The sequence below is a fragment of the Sorex fumeus genome, unplaced genomic scaffold (assembly GCF_029834395.1).
Source record: "Sorex fumeus unplaced genomic scaffold, SorFum_2.1 ptg000006l, whole genome shotgun sequence".
Taxonomy (NCBI): Eukaryota; Metazoa; Chordata; class Mammalia; order Eulipotyphla; family Soricidae; genus Sorex; species Sorex fumeus.
Genome location: NW_026606063.1, coordinates 39,225,895 through 39,240,373, shown reverse-complemented (window position 1 = coordinate 39,240,373; position 14,479 = coordinate 39,225,895). Strand labels below are relative to the sequence as shown.

The 14,479-nt window shown below is 41.3% G+C and overlaps 1 protein-coding gene across 1 annotated transcript in view; it reads right to left on the bottom strand.

Moving 5' to 3' along the window:
* The window catches only part of EXOC6B (exocyst complex component 6B), a 598,998-nt gene that overhangs the window by 31,929 nt on the left and 552,590 nt on the right, over positions 1-14,479 (bottom strand). The window lies entirely within an intron of this gene.

The following is a 14,479-nucleotide window of genomic DNA, read 5'->3' as shown; positions in this document are numbered from 1 at the left end:
GTTCTCTCTCTCCTTTTGGGTGTTGTGGAATGACACATACTTTTAAATCTGATTTTTCCCCTTGAATATAGTACAAATGTATCTCTTATGTATACATATAGATGAAATTAACAATATATGTAAGAGCTTCTTTTAGTGGCTATATAGCACATTAAAATTAACAAATTCTTTACTAGTGAACTTTACCCCTCCTAATCTTTTCCTATATTATTCAAATTCATAATGAAGTACTTTAATATATGTATGCATTTCTTTTATTGTTTCCTTAGAAAATGATAGAAGTTACAGGACAGTAATTAATAGCACTAATTCTAGAGGCTGGAATGATTGTACAGTAAGTAGGACACTTGCCTTGCATGTGGCCGAACTTGGTTCAATCCTTGGTACCCCACCTGGTCCCCTAAACCTGCCAGGAGTGATACATGAGCGAGTGCAGAACTGGGAGTAAGCCCCGAGTACTGTCAGGTGTGGCCTCCAAGCAAAACAAGAACCCAAACAAAACAAAGCAAAGCACTGAAGCTGGATTGAGCCTTGGGTGAGTTATTTAAGTTCTCTATAATACCAGTTCATTATCCACATGATGGGAATGATAACAGTACATACAGCATAGCATTTTCATGCAGACTGAATGGGTTAACTCATGCAAAACACTTATAGTAGTATCTTTCACACACTAAACACACGACAAATGTTAACCATTCTGCTGCTGCTGATTGATGATAAATTCCTGGAAGCAGAATTCCAGGTCAAAGCTTTTAATATCCATGGAAAGAATGTCCTTCTGAATTGCCCACCAATTTACTCTACCAATAGCAGGTATCAGAGAGACTCCCAATGCAAATATCTGAACAATGCCTAGATGAACATCTATCAGAAATACTAGAGGGCTGTCTCGGTAAACAAAAAGCTTCAGGCTTATGAACCTTGTGTGTCATAAAAATCTCAAGCTACTTTGCCCATTCCTAAATCATACAAAGTAACAAAAACCAGGTGCACTGAAGTACCTGGAACACTGAGAAGGGAGAGAGTTATTCACTTGTATTCAGATGGTGCTTTAATAATTTGCAAAATGCTTCCAAATTTTGTGGTACAAGAACCATCTGATTTCTCAGCTATGACACCACAAACTTTCCAAGGAGACAACTGAGGGATGGTTTGGCTACAAAATAACCAGAGAAAATGCCAAGTCTCATCTGACCACTTTTCCAGACTCTGTGACACAGCGTTGCGTTGCCCAATGAGATAAACCCTGCCAGCATCCTTCAACCTCACCACCCCAGAGCAAATGCTTTCTAAGGTCCTCTTATCTGCCACTGTCACTATCCAAGCAATTGAAACTTCTCTTTTAGATTTCAGCCTTGCAAGCACGGCTTTCCCACTCTCCTCTCTAGTAACTCTTGCATCAAATGAACACCCAGGCAAGGAATTAAAGATACAAACCTGTAACCTGGGGAAGTTGGAAGTATTTTCCTTTGCTTTAGCTGTCTCTCACATCACCAACAGTGGGAATTCACTAGAATTTTAGAAAGTGGAAGTTGCTTAGCTGCTTCTACTTCTGCTGCTTCCCACCACAATAAAACACGTATCTTACATTTTCAGGTGTTTACGGAAGCAATTCAGCCAGCTGTCTTTAGGATCTCCCTGAAATTCTTCATTGTAGTGCTCTCCCTTGCTAATTAGAAGCTTACAAATATTTTGACCAAAGGTCCCCAAATGCTCACTTGTCCCAAAAGAACAAGTGGCTCATTTACAAACTGGGCTCTAGTGAGAGGACTGATATCTTCATCGTGGCATGGCTCATGTCTTCATCAGAGAATGAGTACGATAACCTGTGCCTTGAGCAATGAAAGCAAGACAGTCCTCTGGGGCTGGGGTGGTAGTACAGCAGCTAACATGCTCGCCTGCAGCTGTGGTTCAATCCCAACAAGGTCAGGAAGAACCCTGAGCACAAAGCTGGGTGTGACCCTGAAGCAATACAATTAAATAAGACAAGTTCCCAGAAAATGCAGTTGTGGGTATTTTAAATATAGACACACCAATGAGTATGGCTATAGCAGTTCCTCTTTCGGGGCCGGGGCCATCGTACAGCACGTAGGGCATTTGCCTTGCACGTGGCCGAACCCGATTCGATTCTCAGGATCCCACATGGTTCCTTGAGTACTGCCAGGAGTAATTATGGAGTACAGAGCCAGGAGTATTCCTGAGCATTTCTGGGTATGAACGCAAAAGCCAAAAACCCCAAACAAACTCCACAAAACCATGGTATGACTGAAACCCAATCATAAACAGCTTTGTAATCATCTATCTCATGGTGATCCAATTTAAAAAAAAAAAAAAGCAGTTCCTTTTTCTTAAAAAATGAACAAAAAACCCACAGATTTAATATTCTTCAGGGATGAAAGATTTACATTGTTGCTCTTAACATTCAAATATGATGCACTTAATGATGGCACTACACACAGACTATGTAGGGAATTTATTTTTTCAAGGAGGGGGGCACCTCCAGCTGTGCTGAGGGCTTACACCTGACTCTGTGCTCAGGGATCCCTCCTGACAGTGCTCAGGGGGACCATAGGTGGTGCAGGGGCTTGAACCTAGTCCATGGATGTGCAAGGTAAGCCCCTTAAAACACTGCACTATTTCTCCAGTCCCACATTAGAAATAAAAAATATGTAAATAATAAGGATTTCTTTCTGTAGGCATCTGCAGCTGCCCTCTCCAGGGTGTGCTGTTCTTGTGTGTCCTAAACCTCTGCTTCCTATCCACCCATCCTGCGTGCTCTCCGGTTTGTTTCCAGATATTATATTTTAGGCATCAATTTATTTTATGGAGTACTGTCTCTGCATTTACCCTCATGAGGCAGGCTATGAGAACTACAAAGGAAAGAGGAAACTACCACCCCCCTGCCTCAGGAGTCTACAATTTCATCGGGGATCCAGACAACACAGTTAAGTCCATCAAAATCCTATTTTTATGAATAGCCTATGGCTAACTTTCAATTATTTTGAACTTTAATGCGAAATAAAAAAAAAAGTGGGGGGGGGCATCAGGGTCCGAATATCCGTAGAAGGTTAAAAGGGCCGTGGACAGTGCTGTTTCGTTCCTACAGCATATCCATTTCCTAGAACAGTGCCTGACACATAATAGACACCCAATAAATATTTATAGAATGAATTCCCCCCTCTCCTGACCTGCCATCTATTTCAAAGCTAAGGGACCAGGTGTTTTCCAGGACATCTACCTTCCCCACAGGGCCCCCGAGTCATTACAATTTCCATAAGGTTGTGCAGTTTTCTGGCAGCCGTCCCAGAGGGGGCTAGGCCTTGCCTAACAAGTCAGCGTGTGCTGCCTCTCTGGGGACAGGGCCCCAGGGAGCTGGGTTTGTGCTTCTAATGAGTCGGAGTTTTTGTGGTGAGCGGTGGGAAACAGTAAGGAGGTGACAGAGGTCTGCAGGGCAAGGCCCATTTCCTCAGCAAAGCCAGCAGACGCTCCTGAGAGATGCCTCTACCCGGGCTCTGAGCTCCTGTGGGCCACCCTTGAAAGGTGGATGCAGCTGCTTGGTCCTTGCTCCTTGGGAGGAGATCCAAGAGAGCAACCCTTGTTTATGGAGAGTTTCACCGAGCACTACTTGAGGGTGCTGATGAGGGAAGAGCATCACAGGAAGAGTCCTGGCGTGTCTTCTGCAGAAGGCAAAAACCCCACCTCTAACCCTCCCCGGGAGGCCACAGCTTCCTCTGGCGGGTGCTGAGGCAGGAAAGTGTTAGCAGGGTTACTCTCCTCCCTCTCCACCAGAAACATCAACGGGCCCTGAGCACCTGCAACCTCTAACGCTCATTCCTCAGCGGACCCATTTCCATGCCCCCCCTGGCGGGAATTCCATTTCGGATGTATTGACAGGTGATGCTGGAAAAAAGTCATAATATTTCTGGTGATTTCAATTTCCTGATCTATAAAGTTAAATTTGGGGACTAATTGATTTCTAAGGGCCCCTTTTCTGAAACTTAATCTTTCCATGTGCCATACTTTCCAGCGAGAGGCTATGGTAGGCCTCCTCTGCTTTAAAGAGTTGGGCCGTCAGTGAAAGGAAAGCGGCAGCAGATGTCTGGTCAAGGCCGGGACTGAAGTTGGTGCAGTTACTGCTGAACATGCATTCATTTTTCTCACCTACTCATTAATGGAAGGCTATCATGAAAGCTCATCTCAGGTCTAAAAGAGTGCAACGTCTTATCAGAAACAAGCTTTGCCCCAGTTCAAGGTAGAACATAATATCATACCCACCACAGGCTGGTTTAAAGAAGCTATTAACGAGGCAACAAGCACGGTACGGCTGCTGGAGATGATGTATAGACTTATGAATGATTCTCACTCACATGGTACCCTGCTTTTCCCTGCAGAGTCAGTATGTGGACAAGTATCAGAATCTGAGATTAGTGCCACTGTTATTATAGTTTTTCCTTTGGTTTCTTATTCTATGAGGAGAAGGATTTAGGAGGTTGTAAGTAGGTTTGGGGAAGTTGTAAGTAGGATCAGTCGTCGGCCTATCCCTTTGGTTGAGGTTTCTCTGACATCCAGTGTTATGAGTTTAAAGTTTAATCCTAGTGATTCTCCATGGTGGACTTTTCCCAAACCACATAGCCCTTCCCAAGACTCACTGCCCTAATGAGTTTCTACCACTGATAGGAGTGTGTGGAATCCCTTAGGTGTGTTGAGATGGAAAAAAAAAATAAGGCTCCATTGCTTTGGAATATGTTAAGGGTGTTTCTCCCTTTGGTCCAAGAATGCTGTGTCAAAATGAGTGCTGCTTAAAAGGTGTCTGGCTGAAAAGGTCTGGGGTAGATTGGTGCCTCACTTTTTAGAAGGTGGCTACTTAGATTTTTTTGGGGGGCGGGGGGAGTGTTAGGGGGAAGATACCTAGATACCTATTTAGATGGTGGGAATATAAAAGTATTTTCAAAAGGTGTAATGGTGGCCACAGGCTGCCGACACAACTTTTCTTCCTCTCATTCAGTTCTTAATCCTTTCGGCTCCTCCATAGTTTCTTGGGGCAGGGCAGACTGTTTTATGGCTTGTTATAGAGATTTGCCTTAATTACTAACATATTATAGAGATAAACCTGAATTTCCAACACACATAGGAATAGAATAGCCCTAGAAAATAACAGCCCTATAAAAAAGAGGACTTGGAGTTGCTGGTACTGAAAAGGGATAAAAGAACAGAGTAATAAAAAAAAATTAAATGTCAGTACCAAGCATATTAACTGAACTGAAAATTCCTGTGAGGATAATAAAACACCTTCAACTTAATAATAATAAAAATACATTTGACTTAATAATGGGGGATATGAACCAAGAATTTGCATCTTGTTTCCATCCAGAATTTTCCTCACTTCCTAAACCAACTTAAGAAAAGTAGAGTTCAAGCTTATTAGATAACCAGTCTTTCATAGGGGCACATAGGGATGATGACTCTTATATTCTTCGTCTATACTAGAAAGTTGAGTTGGGGGAAGGCATAAATGACAACAGCAATACATAATTTTGAAGCACTAGAAGGCACTTCCTTAGCTGGCACTTCACAAGATACCGTAACAATTTCCCATCCATGTGCCTCTTTGCAAAAGAACCTTCCCATTCCCCTTCAACAAGAGATATTGGTTTTCCTTCCCTTTGAATCTGGGACCTGTTTTCATCAAAAGAATGAGCCTTAAGAAATTACTAGCTAAAAAGGATAGGACAGGAGGTGAGGCATTTGTTTTACATGTGGCTGTGGTAGCTGTGGCCTGGGTTCAAATCCTCAATACCAAAAATGGTCCCTGAGCATTGCCAGGGCTTACTCCTGAATACAGAATCAGGGTTAGACCTTGAGCACTGCTGGGTGCAGCTCCAAACATTCACGTACCTACTAAATACACACAAATAACAATAAGAAATCACTAGCTTCTGTCTCACCACGTGAAATATTCATCATTGGGATCCAGTTGCTAAGCCAACCCTGCAGAGAGGTAGGGGGAGGTCCCAGCTCTGCCAAGTATCCACACTGTGAGTGAGGCTGTCCCCTTCCTGTCCGCTGTCATCTAAGTGAATCGAAGATGCTATCTACTTCCAGGTAAAGCTGAAGACCTGTCTGGCTAAGTCCTGGCCAAATTTCTCACCAGTAAAAGCATCAAAAAAAAAAAAAGGATTATTGAATCAAATTACTAAACTTGGGAGCAGTTTATCAATGTAGCAAAAAAAAATACTCTCTTTTTTACTAGATAAATTAGGCAGAGATAATTTGAAGCCTCAAGTTTACCTTCCTGATTTTAGTAATCCCCAGGAGAAAAGAGAAGGAACGGATTTTCTTTGAATCTTAACCTGAATCTTGTTAAGACTTCTGGGTGGGACTTTCTGAAGAAAACCTTCAAGAGGAAATTGGTTTGTTGTTTTTGTCTGTGTGTGTGTGTGTGTGTGTGTGTGTGTGTGTGTGTGTGTTTGTTTGTTCATTTTGTTTTTCCTGCAGGCTGGTAGCTCTTAAAATGGAAACCTCATTCTTGCTTAGGCTACCATGGTGCTCTCTGGTTCACTACTTCCCCCAGAGTCCCTTCCTATTGTGGAAGTCCACAATAGGTTGGAGCGATAGCACAGTGGGTAGGGCACTTGCCTTGCACATGACTGAACCAGGTTAGATTGCCAGCATCCCAGACGGTCCCCCGAGCACCACCAGGAGTAATTCCTGAGTGCATGAGCCAGGAGTAACCCCTGTGCATTGCTGGGTGTGACCCAAAAAGAACAAAACCCAAAAAAATCCAAAACAAAACAAAAAAAAGAAAGCTGAAGTTAAGACTGAAGTTAAGACTGAAGTTATGACTTGTGTCTGTTTTTGCTGTTCATATTGTTGTCTGACATTACTGTGTACTGTCACTGGTGCTTGGAGCATAGGATGGCTCAGGGTATTCTCCCTGATGACTATTAGTTATCACACACAATTGTGCTGATCCAAGCCCCTTTTTGGTGTCGACTTCTGGTTAGGATCCCTGGCCAAAATTTGACACCACTGCCTTGGACTTCACTCTCCTAGCTCTTTCCTACAAGCCAGACTTTCCACTCACCAGCTGGTCTGCAGGTAGAATGCATCAGGCCATGGCGAGAGGTGGCCACTTGCAGACATCCTTCCTTTAAGACCGTATTAATGCCATTGATGGGAGGTTCCCACCTACTGTAAAGGGATTAATTTGACTTAATTGAACAGAAGCATAAGCTGAGAGCTCAGGAGAAGCTTTCCTAAAAGATTTGGCTAATGCTATGTTTTTGCATGTGAAAATTTTGCTTTGGGGTTGTGAACTCTTTAAAACAAACAGTTGAGGTCATTGTTAATGGGAGACAGGATGACTCGCATAGTTCTGTCAAGACTGACTACTTTTAGGGAGGAAATGCAGTGAACAGGGATGGGCCTTTTCACAATGATCCATCTTTCAAAAGCACTAGTGTATGCCTCGTCTCATTAATCACACAAGTCTGGCTTATATTGGAAGCGGGGAGCCAGGGCTACTCCGGAGGCCATCACATCTCTCTCTATCCTGAATAGTGAGAGAGGGCACCCAAATCTCATCTTCTGACCTACTAAGGAAGAGCTCCTGGACCAGGCTGGGCACAGAAAGAAGGGATGGATGTTCAAATTAGTAAGTCATTGTTTCATGACCCCCCCTTTGCAGTAAGATGTTAGGTAAGACAATGATTCTCTCTCTCTCTCTCTCTCTCTCTCTCTCTCTCTCTCTCTCTCTCTCTCTCTCTCACACACACACACACACACACACAACATCCCTTTGAAGCAAAAAAAAAAAAAAAGTTAGGAGAAATTACGTTTCATTCTGAAAGTGCCCCAGGCAAGGCACAAGTTCTGTCATGCCTCTTGGATTTGCCATCCACCATCACCCAGCAACCAAGAAGGCCAAAGGAGCGCTACCTTCTGCCTCATAATACTCTCCAATTTAGCTCACTCCCCTAACCTAACTCAATGTTTACTACCTAAATGGAACTTCCAAGACAGAAGTCATTATCCTAAACAAAACTAACCAAGAGATTCTGAGGGCCGGAGCAATACTACAGCTACTACAGCGAGTGGGTAGGGTGTTGGCCTTGCATGTGGGCAATCCCCCAAGCCCACCAGGAGTGATTTCTGAGTGCTGAATCAGAAGTAAGTCCCCGAGCACTGCTGGGCGTGGCCCCCAAATCAAAACAAACAAACAAACCAAAACCAAACCAAAACAACTAAGAAGAGAATCAAATAAAATCTTCACAAGAAGGAACAGCTCTTTGACCCAACAGAAAACTGACACTTCTGAACCAGTTGAGGGGAAACTTAACAAAGACAGGCATCTCATAGCTAATGTGAGGCCTGAGCACTGGCTTACCAGGCACAAAAGCTGGATGCCAAGCAAGCATCAGCTTGTCAACAAATTAGTAAGAGTCTCAAAGTGGGCTAGGGTAGCAATATATACAAGGGGAGTCTGCACACAGTAGGAGACTGCCCCGCAGGCCTCACTGTTAAAAGAGACAGAGTTCATGGCCTAAGATTAGAGAAGGCGCCTCCATGGCAGGGGCCTGTGGGAGATGGATAGTAACCACTTCCAGAAGGCAACTAAGTCCTGCCCAGCATGGATTTGTCCTTTTTCTGCTAAAGAACAAAAACTCTGTACTGTTCAGGAAAGAGAGGGCAGCTTTCAGGGCACAGGGGTATCAGGCATCTTGGAGAACGGAATAGGAAAAAAAAAACCACCAAAAACAAAAAATCCCAACAATCCTGTATCCATGGGGGGAAAAGGGTTTAGATCATTAAAGATCTTTTAGTGCTGAGGGAGGGTTGCACAGGGTCACTAAGAATAGAACACCTCTATCACTCTGTATCAAGCAAACAGGGAACCAACAACCCAAGTCAGCAGTCAACTGCCTGAGAAGAGATTCAGATAAAGCTCAAAGGAAAACCCAAAACAACCATGTGCATTCTTGCCGTTTCTGTTCAGCACTGTGGTGGAGGTTTAGAGAAGGTTTAGGCAGATAGAGCAGGAAGAAGGAAATGAAAGACCTGGGCTGGAGAGAAAGTACAGTGGATAAGGTTGATCCCTTTGATCCCCAGCAATCCATATGGTCTCCCCAGCAGAGCCAAGAGTAAGCACCGAGCACAGCTGGGTGCAGTCAAAATAAATACATACATAAATAAATAACATAAATAAAAGAAAATAAAAAAAGAAATGGTTAAGAGAAACAGCACTATTCACATGTAAGATCAGCCAGGTAGAAACCCTCTAAAAGCCTACTAGCACTAATAAGTTTAGTGAGATCACAGATTCAATGTCAGTTTATGAAAAATTTGATCCTAAGCCACGAACAATTAGAAATTAAAATACGTAATTAAAAATTACCATTTATTATAATTAAAAAAATTAACACCTACATCTTCCCACCTCCAAACCTGCAAACCTATGAAACCATCAATTATAGATATTAAATGCATTTTTCTTCCAGTCTGTTTCTTGCATTTTAATTTAAACTCTGCCTAATAAATTTTCATCAAACTCTGAATAGTTCCCAATTCATTTTTTATGTATCCTTAGTGATCATTTTATAATCAATGACAACTGACAATCTCTTGTTTTCCTTGCTTCTTCTTTTTTTGTTGTTGTCTTATTTATTCACCAGAATACAGGGACTGAAGTGGTAGTACTGAAAATAGGGCATTTGCCTTGTACCCATCTGACCCTGGTTCAGTCCCCATCACCCCAGGTGGTCCCCCAAGCACTTCAAGGAGGATCCCTGACCACAGAGACAGGAGTAAACCCCGAGCACTACCAGGTGTCCTCCCGTACACCCCTCTCTCCCCCCCAAAAAAGATATCAGGATGTCATTAGACCTGTGACAGTAAAAATTCTTGCTTAATTTTCTTTTTTCATATTTCTTTTTTACTTTTGTGGTATTGAGGTCAGAGCCTCACATGTGCAAAGCAAATGCTCTATATTGCTAAGATACCTCCCTGATGGTCTTGTTTAATTTTTTTACATTAATAATGTTTTTATTTTTATTTACCGCAAATGTGAACTAACCTTATATTTTTTTAGTTAAATCTCATTGGAGCAAAACAGATTATTCTTTCAGCATGGATTTATTCACTAGTATTTTTAGATTTTAAAATCAGCTTTCTAATTCGGAGTGTTATTTTTAGTTTATTTTTTAGTTATATTTAGTTTATTTTTCTGTGATTTTAGGACTGCAATTTTAAAATTAGAGCAATTTCATAAAGTGAACTGGAAAATATCGCATATTTTCTAATTTAAACAGCATTGTATACATGGTGTTTCACTAATAAAAATTAAAAAAACAGCATTGTATAAAAATTAATTAAGTAAAATTACTCACAATACATGTGAAAAAACCTCATCAGAATATTAATCAGCTTTCCATGCTGAAAGTAGACTATAGACCAAACATGATTGCCACTCATTGCCTCTTTTGCAAACCACAATACCCAAAAGGAGGGTATTGGGTGGAATAGGGTGGAATAGGAGGGGTAGGGGTGTGGGAGGGATACTGGGATCCGTGGTGGTGGGAAATGGGCACTGTGGAGGGATGGGTATTTGATCATTGTATAATTGAAACCCAAGCACAAAAATTTGCAAGTCTACAACTGTACCTCATGGTGTTTCACGAATAAAAATCTAAAAAAAAAATTAATCCGCTTTTGTCACTTTTAATTATTGCAAATCAGTTTTTCTTTTTGTAAGCATGTCATAATATAAGATAAATATATTTATTTACCTATATTATATATATTATTGACTCAAAACATCAAAGCATAATACCAATATTGTGAATAAACCTACAAGTAAACTGGCACAATTAATTTTTCTGCCTTTTGTGGTAAGAAAATAAATGTTTTTTATTCTTTTTCTTTTTGGGTCACACCCGGCAATGCACAGTGGTTACTCCTGGATCATGCACTCAGGAATTACTCCTGGCGGTGCTCGGGGGACCATATGAGATGCTGGGAATCAAACCTGGGTTGGCTGCGTGCAAGGGAAATACCCTATCCGCTGTGCTATCACTTCAGCCCCGAAAATAAATGTTTTCAAAGGTAACAAAGTTATTGTTAGCCCTGTTATGTTACTAATTTAATATAAGGCAAATTTCACATCTTAGCAACTTTTAATGTTTTACTTTGATTTAACAAAGGTTTTAAAAATAAACAAATACAGTAAAGCTCAATGTACAGTACAAATAAAGATTTTTTCCTGAACAATTCTAAGAGTAAGTTGTCAATTCAATGCTTTATCATTAGCAAAAACTTTCATGTACATTTCTTACATACAAGGAAATTTGCTCTATATCAGCCTTATATACTTATAAAAATGGCAATAATATATGACTATCATCTAAGAGCGCAATGCAACTTTCACTTGATGATGTCACTGTTTATCAGAACAAAAGTATACAGTTGAGGCTTACAAATTGTTTAGTCTTTTAACTTTAGTATGCGTGGATATAAACATAATTCCTTGACTTTCATAACCTTGATACTCTTGAAGATTACAGATCAGTTATCTTATGGATATCAGTTATCTTATGTCTCAATTTGTATTTGTCTGTTCTTCTATGATTAGAATCATACATGACCAGGCCTCCAAGTATTCTTAACCTGGCTGTGCTCTGATGCCTGGCCCAGGCTTCTGCCTGCCTGCCTCACGTGTCTGGGATCTGACAACTGGGCACAGGTACGCCCCCCCCAGTCTCCATGCATGCATGCCTGACTCACTTATGTGGATTCTGATTCCACATCAGGCTATTGGTGGGGGGTGTCTTGCTAACTCTGCTAGGTGCTGGCTCCTTGAGTTGGGTAACATTCTTCACCCAACTCAGACTCTGGCATCCCTTTTCAGGCCATTCTCCTCATCCTTTTTTTTTTTTTTTGGCTTTTTGAGTCACACCTGGCGATGCACAGGGGTTACTCCTGGCTCATGCACTCAGGAATTACTCCTGGCGGTGCTCGGGGGACCATATGGGATGCTGGGAATCGAACCTGGGTCGACTGCGTGCAAGGCAAACACCCTGCCCGCTGTGATATCACTCAAGCCCCTGTCCTCACCTTAATTTGTTTTGCTTTTTTTGTGGGGAGGGCAGGAACACACTTGACAGCGGTCAGGAACTATTTGCAACATGGCACTGAGGGGTTGCTCTTGGTGATGCGCAAGGGGACTCTGAGCCTCTGAGCTGGTTGAGCCTGGGGTTCCCATGTGCAAAGCACACATGTCAGTAGATGTGCTATCTCCCTAGCTTAGTTTTATATTTTGAATACGGAAGTTCATAAGGACTACTGGAAACTAAGAATGATCTGTTCCACACAGAGTTGAACAGATGTTCTCAGTTTTCAAAAAAGAAGAAAATGGATACTGAAAATTAAAATAAGACATCTAGGTAGCTCATACCTTACTGATATTCTTTGACATTGTAATTTTATTTCTGATAGTTTACACTGATAGTTTTTAGCATCTGACATGTTATAATAAAAAGTCTGAGATCACAACAGGTTTATTTCTAGTAACTTAAAATTGTCTACATTGAATAATAAGATGCTAATGTAATTTATAGTGCAGCCATAAAAATTTTAATTCTTTTTTGGGGGTAAAAATAAAGGAGATATTTTGGTAATGGTATGTAAATTCATCATATGAAACAGAATATAGATATGTATATAATATGGTTTATGCAAAAATGCCTATTAGTGAGGAGAGGAGCTATACCAAAGTATTCACAGTGATTACATCTGGGTGGTATGACAATGGGTATATTTTTCCCTTCTGAATTATGCATTTTCTATTTTCTAACTTTATTTAATGAGCATACATTAATTTTAAAAATCACTGAGACATTAATTAGCATCTCTTTCCTTAGTGCTGTAGAAAATACAAAATTAAGTAAGACTAGGTTCCACTTTTAACGAGCTGATACTGTAGCAACTTCTCATCCTCATGATCAAAGAATCAAAGAATAAGTGTCTTCTCTCTGAAAAGGCCAGTACATTAGAAGCAAGCATAGAACTTCAGGCACCATGAGGAGAAAATTCTCATCTATTGGCTATAGTAATAGCAGCAGCAATAACAGCTAATTTTTACTGAGAACAAACCTAATGTCAAGTACTGCTCATGTACTTGTTTAATCCTCAGTAGATTATAGGGGGTTCTTTTACTAGCTCCTTTGTAAAAATGAAGAAACTAAGGCACCGAAATTAAACTTCGAAACAGAGAGCTGGCATGTGATAAAGCTAGGATTTGAATAGAGGCTACTGATTTCATGGACTACCGTAGACTAGGAAGTTTATAAAAGAATAAATCCTGCTAATCAAACGACTGAAAGATACTACAGCACAGTGAACTCCCACCCTTGTAATCTGACAGATGGGGTATGCATACATATCCTGTCCTCCATACACAGTAGAAAAGTAGTAACTGTCCTGAGTGACTTTAGTTATGAGGTCTTTGTGAAGGGAGACTCCTAGCTTGCCACAGCTCAGAGTGAACAGTGAGCAGGAGTGAACAGGACTGAACATGGAGTAAAAAGGGAGTGAACACTGAACAGGAATAAGCAGCATTCCATGAAAAGTAAGACTGGTAGCAGGAAAACCAATTTAAAAATTTTTTATCAGTTGAGGTAAGAGAACAAGGTGGCCTGAACTAAGATATCTTATTCTTCAATAGGTCTAGCTTTGTGGATTAAAGATTTATATTGTGTGTTTCCCATAGTATCCCACTATTATGCCTTATTTTTCCATCCTGGACCCGCCCTGGATAATACCAATATATGCAGGTCAGGAGAAGTTAAGGATTAAAAATCATTGCACAATCTGATACCTAACTCTCACAATCCCTCCCTTTGAGGGACTTTCTCTCCCTTTATTCAAATTTGGAAAAGGAGCAAACATACAATGTACAAAGCAAGATTTCAAGAGCAGGGATACCTATGTGAGACTTCCAAACTCAAAGGTACAGAAAGAAGGCACTGATCACTTTTGTTCCCTCAGCTATGAAAGGGGGCTCGTGTGAAGGAGTGGGTGTGTGGTGTGATCAAGTGCACTCATTGTGCCATGTGCCTTCTACTGAGAAAGGAAAGGTCTTCCAAATCGGGGGAGCATTTGGTCTAGTGGCCACGAGTGTTCCACCTTAGGGAAATTCATTCTTCAAGGGAAGGGAGAGGGCACTTTGCCTTCAAAGGGCCAAATGGAAGAGTGGAGGTCAGAGAGAAAAGGAAAGAATGCAACCACTGTGTGGGCTGAATACTCAAGGGCATCAGGGTCTGCTTCAAGGGATGGAGTGCTGGTATTTTGTTAGAAACCTCCAGAAATCAGAGACAGGATGAGCATCCTGAAGACTCCTTGTCTGTGTCTTATTTTTCTTGTGCCTCAACTGATTCGAACTGGCCCTAGCACAGAACAGACCTTCAGTAAGAAATAAGTGCTA